Genomic DNA, 8,600 nt, shown 5'->3' on the forward strand with positions numbered 1-8,600 from the left:
TTAATATCTCTAATATTTATAAATATGATTAATAACTATAAATATTTACAAATATCACCCATAATTATAAATATGTAGAAATATTTTGTTGATTAAAATAAAAAAAGAATTGTGGTGATAATGACCTGTAAACATAGTATCACTACATTAGAGATAATGGAGGATTGTTAATTTAAAAATGTATATACTACATTAAGATGAATAATGTATTACGATGAAAGGTATTGTGGTGATAATGACCCGTGAAAATAGTGAGTCTCAATAATAAAATTCACATGAGTTTCAATGATAAATTAAAACCTCCTTAATTTGATGCAAATTTCTAAATTAAAGAGGGTTTTTAAAATATTGAGAATGTTTTTTTTACCGTATCCTTTAACTTTTAAGTTTTAAAAATATGTAAATAATTTTAAACCCGTGCGTTCGCACGAGTTCTGGTATGGGACGCGCATTTGTTTCAAATATATATTTTTTAATAAAAAAATATTTGTTTATCTGTGGAAAAATAATAATTGAATATATAATTAATAAAAAAATATTTTGATCAGTAACTACATGTCCCGTTAATAATCAATATTTTGATCAATAATTTCATGTTTCTGTGTACAAATATTAGTTTGATCAATAATTTCATGTCCCCGTCAACCTTAAAAAATATTTTGATCAGTAACTTCATGTCCCGTTAATAATCAATTTGATCAGTAACTTCATGTCCCGTTAATAATCAATATTTTGATCAATAACTTAATGTTCTCGTGTACAAAAAGTTTAGTAAAACATAATATTATTTTAGCATCTTATTTTATACACTAAAACTAAGTTAAAAAATATTATAAATTTCATTTTAAAAGCATAAATTTTCTTATATTATACTCTTTTTAAAATCTAAAATTGTAAAAAACATTTTAGAACTATAAATTGAACCCCAAGGATAGAAACAACACTGAGTACAAGTTGGAGACCTTTTCTGCAAGTAGAAAGAAAAAATGGTTCTTTCCTACATAAAATACCTTTGATAAAAAGTACACCTGTGATAATTTAACAGATTTATTATTTTTTAAGTTTTACATCAAACATGTTTGAGTACATGAACATGACAGACAAACAGTACAAGGTAGATTACAATCATTTCATTCCCAACAAAATTATGCCAACCTTCATAGGTCATGGTTGCACCATACATGTTCCATACATAGATATATTATAGAGATATCTCATTGCTTGTAACACAATATCAGTAGCCAAATATCAGTAAGCAAATATCTCACTGCTTGTAGAGATATATTGGCGACAAAACAAACCAACCTTAGGGTGCATATCAAAATTAAAAACTCATAAGCCTAAAAAAAATTGAACTAAGTATTCTTTTGCTGAGTGTCTCTGTTGAGGTATAAAAACACTACCGAAACAAAATTCAAAGCAAACCTTTTCCAATAACTTCAATTTCAAATTACCATTTTATCTATGTTGAAGGATTCTTATATTAAATATATACTATATTAAAGAGAAACCAAAAACACAATCCCATTCCATATCAAAGTAAGGAAAAACAAATACCTCTAAAATATCAATAAAAAGGCCTTTTTAAATATGGAATTGCTCTCCAACCAAACGAACCATAAAATGATATAAACTCTCACTACCAAAAAATATATGTCTTTTCTAGATAAATTTTTTTTAAATGCAACATGAGAGATTACTCCAATGTGCGGAGGTGCACCCAACATTCGCATAAACAGCATGCACATGCCTAACAGACCACCCTAACCTCTAATTGACATCAATACATGAATATGCCAGATCCATTCAAAGCAATTTTTCAGGCATACCAGTAAAGCTCAAAAGAAAATCACATATTTCAAGCATGGTTGAATTAGAGTCAGTACAAATTATGAGAAATTTAAAATTGCATAATTGAGCAGAAATCATGATTTTCAAAATGTTTCTCAAGCAAACTTTAAGAATCCAAGAATCATATAAGTAAGGCTCGATTTAATTGATGAAGTCGTCAATCAACTCATGAGTTCTCTCATACACGGTTCACAAGTTGAAAGCCTGGAAAATAGGGACTTTAAGCCACCTCACTCAAAGCCACTCGGTCCTCGCTCAACCCATAAAAATTCTCAAACAATCATTACCATTTCAGATTTCTCAGTCAAGCCTCAGTTCCAAAATGTTCTTAGACAAACTCCTCCGCAACACAACCTGCAGACTGAAGTTACGATGCAAAACTTCACATCATCGACATCAACACAACAGAATCAAACTATACTACGGAAACACAAGTAAGGAGAAGTAGAATAAATATGAGAGAGTAACCACCATTCAAAATCAATAGGAGATCGAAGAGTGAAACCTGACTGATGTGCCAAACAGAGTGTATAATCAAAGTATCCATATCAGAGTATCCCACAAATGAGTTGCATCATAACACCTTTACGTTTCAGCTCAACATAACCAAACTTAATAAAACAATACCACTTTCAAAAGAAATCAAATTGAAACAACCTGCTGTATCTCATTTTCATAAGATTTTGATTCGTGTTGTAGCACTCAAGACCAATATTTTATTTGATGGACCCGACACAACTACGCCAACACTCAAAGATTTATGAATTCCTTTGACAGCTTGTACCTCTCCACTGTAAAATCAGTGTTGTTATAAGGATTTCTATCAGTAGATAAATATAAAGTTTACTATTTAATGAAGTTAAGCTATAAAGAAATTGCAGGCTGCCTCTTTCTCGCATATGTTCGTTCCTCCCCAGTCTCATTGACCTTTCCAGCTGCCGCAATCTTTGTCAATAGAACCACTTTTCTTTTAGGCCTGAAAAACAATCAACAATTAATTCATGAGATCTTCATCACTTTAAATCTCTCTATTGGCTTGATTTTCAACGACCTAACAACATGAAAATATCAGCCTCAGATTCATAATCACGTTAGAAAGCATATGATTTACCAATTAAACAATCACATATCAATAGCATAAGAAAAAACATAAAGATTAAAGTAAATATTGTTCACTCTTTGATGAATCAAAGTGCAACTAAAAATCATAAAAATATGGAACAAATTTGAAAGCCATGTGACAAATCATTAAAGTTTCACGTCAGGAACTCTTAACACCAAAAATGTTACCTTAACTTTTCAATCAGCCGTGGACTTTTGACATACAAAATTCATCAAATACTTTCATGGATGATGACCAATCAATGAACCATTAATTTCCATATTAAAAAAAGAAAGCATTCATGCCTATAATAATGGCAAAAGATAGAAACAAACACTACACCACCATGCATTTGTTTCAATCATTTGGATGCCTTGAGGCCTAGTGATTTGGCCTGGCTAGTTGTCGAAGACATAATACGCAACCGACTCGCTATTTATGTGAAAGATGGCCTAGCTGCTGGATTTGGTGCCCAACATTGCTCCATCAGTGTCCTCCATTCAAGATCACAATAATTCAGAATTGTTGGTCTTAGTGTGTTGTTAACAATTTCACCTGCATAAATATATACCCGACGAAGAAAGTGGTTAGCTCAAATTATCAATGAGCTTTGGTTTAAGTCAGTATCAAAAAACCAAAACATATTTGTAGCAAATAAAGTGATTAGTTTAGACAGTTCAAAATTCTACCTTTTCTGAGACCTTGCTGCTGCTACCATTCAGCAGCTCCGGTGCCATCCAAGGTAGAGTGCCCCGCACCGCACCGGAAACTAAGGTATTCCGTTTAATTTTCGACAAACCAAAATCACCAACCTAAGAAAGAAAAAGAAAACAAATTTTCAAAGCCTTGTCACAACATATACTTTAAATATACAAATTTTAAAGCTCGTGGAAAATAGAGCTTCCTGCAACGAAAAATCATGCCACGATTCATAGAGTTAAATATGTTCGTTAAATATGATGAGTGATTCATCATCATACACTCTTCATGAGAATCTACTGCATAATTTCATCAAACACTTGGTGGGCATACATGAAACTTGAATAAATCAACAATAAACTAAAATACTCCTACATTAAATTTATTTGAGCAAGATTGAATTGCAGTAAGAATACCCAATATTGATTGCAGTTTCCATATTTACCTCTGTCAATACCCAGATCTTTCGCTTTGTTTAGCCATGAACCCAAATTCACTTATCTTCTACCTCCTGGAAAAAAAAGTAGAATCTAAAAAAAATCATGATGAAAGATAGAAACAAACAAAACTCGAGCATCATTATGAGCAACCTAAGCACACAATTCGACATCATCTCGCGTACCTCTGAATGCATGCAAAGAAGAATCTGAAATACAATAGTCGGAACTGATACGTAAAAATAAAAACAAAATACAAACAAACACATGATAAAGAAAAAAAAAATAAATCCATAAGATATGAAATAAAGTTAAATCAATAACACATAAATAACACCGACAAGAAAACTCACTTCTTTGTCAATAACTATCACATGAGATCCGTAAACTCGCATCTTTGCTTTTGTATACCCCTTTCCAACTCCGCCAAAGCCACAAACAGACAATGTTTTTTTCACCAAAGAAATTTCGATGATTCAATTTTCGACACATCTTCCCCCTTCCGTGTGAGCCAACACAACCAAATCTGAAACAACAAACACTAAATCAGAAGAAATCAGAAAAATAGATGAAACTCTAAAATCAAAATCCAACTTATTTGCACACCATTCTTGTTTCGGTGTGATACGAATATAACGAAAGAGGGAGAAGAGGATGGTGATGATGTTACCAAAACTTGAAACCCGGCGATAACAGAAGAATAAGAAGACAGAGAAGGTTGGGGATGAGGAAGAAGAATAAGGAGAAAGAAGATGAAGCTCTGCACAGACGAGAAAGAAAGAGAAAAAGAAAAGGATGAGATTTGAGAAAGGGTGTGGAAGAGGCATAGCAGACGGATTGGACATGTCCAAAAAAACAGGTAGCAAAAGCAGGTAGCAATTGATAGCATAGCATGGAGTAAAGAATAGCAACCAAGGTAGCCACGTGGAACAATATGGAAGCAAGGGGGCAATTCGGTATTTTCCAGAGCAGTTAACTTTCTTATATTGTAGATTTCGACACATCTTCCCCCTTCCGTGTGAGCCAACACAACCAAATCTGAAACAACAAACACTAAATCAGAAGAAATCAGAAAAATAGATGAAACTCTAAAATCAAAATCCAACTTATTTGCACACCATTCTTGTTTCGGTGTGATACGAATATAACGAAAGAGGAGAAGAGGATGGTGACGATGTTACCAAAACTTTAAACCCGGCGATAACAGAAGAATAAGAAGACAGAGAAGGTTGGGGATGAGGAAGAAGAATAAGGAGAAAGAAGATGAAGCTCTGCACAGACGAGAAAGAAAGAGAAAAAGAAAAGGATGAGATTTGAGAAAGGGTGTGGAAGAGGCATAGCAGACGGATTGGACATGTCCAAAAGAACAGGTAGCAAAAGCAGGTAGCAATTGATAGCATAGCATGGAGTAAAGAATAGCAACCAAGGTAGCCACGTGGAACAATATGGAAGCAAGGGGGCAATTCGGTATTTTCCAGAGCAGTTAACTTTCTTATATTGTAGATTAATATATAAAATAAAAAAGTAATTTTTTAACCATATAATGTAATTAATATATAAAATAAAAAAGTAGTTTTTTATAGTCTTTTATTTTGAGAGGATCCAAATGTGATATAAAGTTCTAATTATAGGTGTATTTATATATTTTATTTGAGGCATGTATAAATAACGTGCACAGATAAATTTATTTAATGTGGTAGAAAATATATTTAAAATACATTTAAATTTAAAATAAATTATTTAATTATAAATAAGCCATAATAATATAAACTCAAATATATTACTTGTCAGAAGAAAGAAAATAAAAAGAAAATTTGATATTTGAAATTAATGATTTTGTTTCTCAAATAAAAATAATTGTTGATTAAATTAAAATAGATATTATGCTGACAACAACCCTTGTTAATTTTATTAAAATTAAAAAAATTAATTAATTAGTATTTTTGACGATAATAAATAAATCGAATTTAAAAGATAATCTTATTTTTTTAAAAATTAGTGACTACAAAAAAATTTATAAAATATATTTAAAAGATAATCTTATTTTTTTAAACATTAGTGAATACTTATTAGATAATTTGAAAGAAATGAGTGTGATGAAATAGATTTAACATAATATTTACTACTGGCCGAAGAGTAATTTGTCAGTTTTTTCAATCTATAGAATAAATTTAGTTTCAGCTATAGTTATATTAGAGACAATATCTTTAGGCTTTTTATTGTAACTACATCTTACACATTAGTTTGTGAGTTGCAAGTCTTTGTATGAATTTTTTTGGAGACTTCTTTGTTAGAATCTCTTATAAGTAATATGAGTGCAAAGAGAACCTTGTGTCATTTCAACAAACAAAATCAAACTGTCTATATAAGCAAAAATTCTAGAAGAAAAAGATGGAGCAACACTCTAATTTCTAGCTTCCTATTGATTATTTTCTCCTGATATAATTGCAACTGTTGGACTACTTCTAACCAGGATTAAACTCCACAGAGAAGGAATTCGAAGCAGACCACCTACAAATATCATACCAGCAACAAGCACCTGCTGGACAAAAGCTGCAAAATAATCAAAACCAAAAATATCAGTTGCAAATTAAAATAAAAGAGGGTTTTAGCCTTAACATAAACATAACTGAATTACTAATACATATCACATACACTTAGCTCAATAAAGTTTAGCCAATATTATCATTTAAAATGGTTTTTATTTGGACAATGCTAAACCAAAAATTGAAGTTTTGACTAATGTTACAACATGCCAACTGATTGGATTACTCATTGATACAAGGCCAATTAAAACTAACATTAATCAAAGGCCAAAATTTTAAATTAAGCTCAAGGAGAACAATAATACATCATGACCACAAATAAAACAAAATAAAATCATCTGTTCAAATTTATCTTCGTTGTATGCATAATTTACAAAGTAATTTATAGTGTTAACTCTTCATTATAGAATAACAAACATACTTGAATTCTTTTGTTAACATTCTAACTCAGTAGGTTTGTACACTCAAATGTGTATTGAAAATTAACCATTTCATTTGAAGCTAACATTAAGATACATGTGTAATCATGTCAACTATAAACATTAATATTTCACCCATGTCAATGAAGAAGAAAACAAAAAGGTTCTGATACACACTGAACATATTTCAATTATGCACTATGTAGAATTCAACACTGCACTACGGTATTCCATCATTTATTTGATTTAGAAATCAAAATAGTTAAGTTAGAAAAACTCACTTTTTTTGTTTATATGCTACTCGGTATGTTTGTAGTAGTTCACATTCTTGACCAAGTGAATAAAGCCAAGTGAAAATCAAAAGAAATCTACTTCAAAATGTCACCATGTCACCATGTCACAGTAGCACTTCCTCCTAACACTGCATGTCACCATGTCACAGCCAACTGTAATTTACTTCAAACTGCAAAACTTCAAATAAATCTAGGTGATATGATCCTTAAGCTTTAATAAAAGTGAAGAAATAGTATTAACATGTAGCTCTAGATATAAAAGAAAAGAAACCTAAATGATAAATCCTGACATCATCATTTAAAGATGTGAGGAAGTTTAAGTGACACTTAATCAAATATCTCAAAGCCATTACGGCCTACATGAGAAACCAAGAATGTTATTAGGAACATGCATGCGTATACATTTTGAGCACATGAGCATGTACGTGCAAACACACAAATAGGTTAAATGATGATGCTAATCTGATATTCAGCAGAATTGCGGTTCCAAACACTCACTATATCCTCATTGAATCGAATGCTTAGTATTGCACCACATATGCTTGAGGTAAAAGGCGACTATTTTATAGATTAATGTCGCATTTGTCTTAATGTCGTCACTGTTGATCATGCCGCGCATACACATCATTGTATGAAGCTTCACAGTGTACCCAAATTAACTATCTGTGACAATTCAAATTGGAATGGGGCCTTGAAGGTTGTTCCACAAATTCCTATATAGTTGAAAAATGCTAAGATGAAAACAGTAACATATATAAAGGAAAGTCATTCGTATAATTAAGAAAGACCATATTTGAGATTTATCGTTTATATGTCTCCAGTTGTTAGTTTCTTTGTCACTGCATTACCAACCCACTCCTATCTTGTCATTATTCTTACTGTTACCTCCCATACAATGGAAAATTCTTCTTACATTCAATTATTACTTAGAGATAAGGTTAAAACTTATGAAAACATAATAATAATGGCAGCCTAATGTCATCTTTCGATAGCATGAGCATTAAAATAACATATGATGCACAATACATATAAAAAAAGAGACTACCTCTAAGGCGTCGTCATAACCATCAATTGAATTGCCACATAGAAAAACAAACTTGAATGACTCGAGTGCATCATTTTTCCTTGCATATTTTGTCAGCGGAGACCATATGGAATGCATTGCAACATCATATTCCCAAGATAGATCATCATAGAAGATTGAGCTCCCAATAACTAAAATCATCATATCATCTTTACCAAATCCATTATGT

At 31.4% G+C, this 8,600-nt stretch overlaps 1 long non-coding RNA gene across 8 annotated transcripts; it reads right to left on the reverse strand.

The window, feature by feature from the left end:
* Positions 1-494: 494 nt before the first annotated feature.
* LOC131609105 (uncharacterized) lies at positions 495-4,949 on the reverse strand. 8 transcript variants are annotated; one of them, XR_009285938.1, is made up of 5 exons: positions 4,443-4,949; positions 4,275-4,298; positions 4,098-4,163; positions 3,643-3,765; positions 495-3,508 (listed from the first exon to the last, which is right to left on the reverse strand). It is a non-coding gene; the product is annotated as an uncharacterized LOC131609105 (long non-coding RNA). The 8 variants fall into 8 exon arrangements; XR_009285935.1 differs by having other exon boundaries at positions 4,098-4,615; positions 4,760-4,949; XR_009285936.1 differs by having other exon boundaries at positions 4,098-4,615; positions 4,696-4,949.
* Between the last annotated feature and the right edge of the window lie 3,651 nt (positions 4,950-8,600).

The sequence above is a fragment of the Vicia villosa genome, linkage group LG6 (assembly GCF_029867415.1).
Source record: "Vicia villosa cultivar HV-30 ecotype Madison, WI linkage group LG6, Vvil1.0, whole genome shotgun sequence".
Lineage (NCBI taxonomy): Eukaryota > Viridiplantae > Streptophyta > Magnoliopsida > Fabales > Fabaceae > Vicia > Vicia villosa.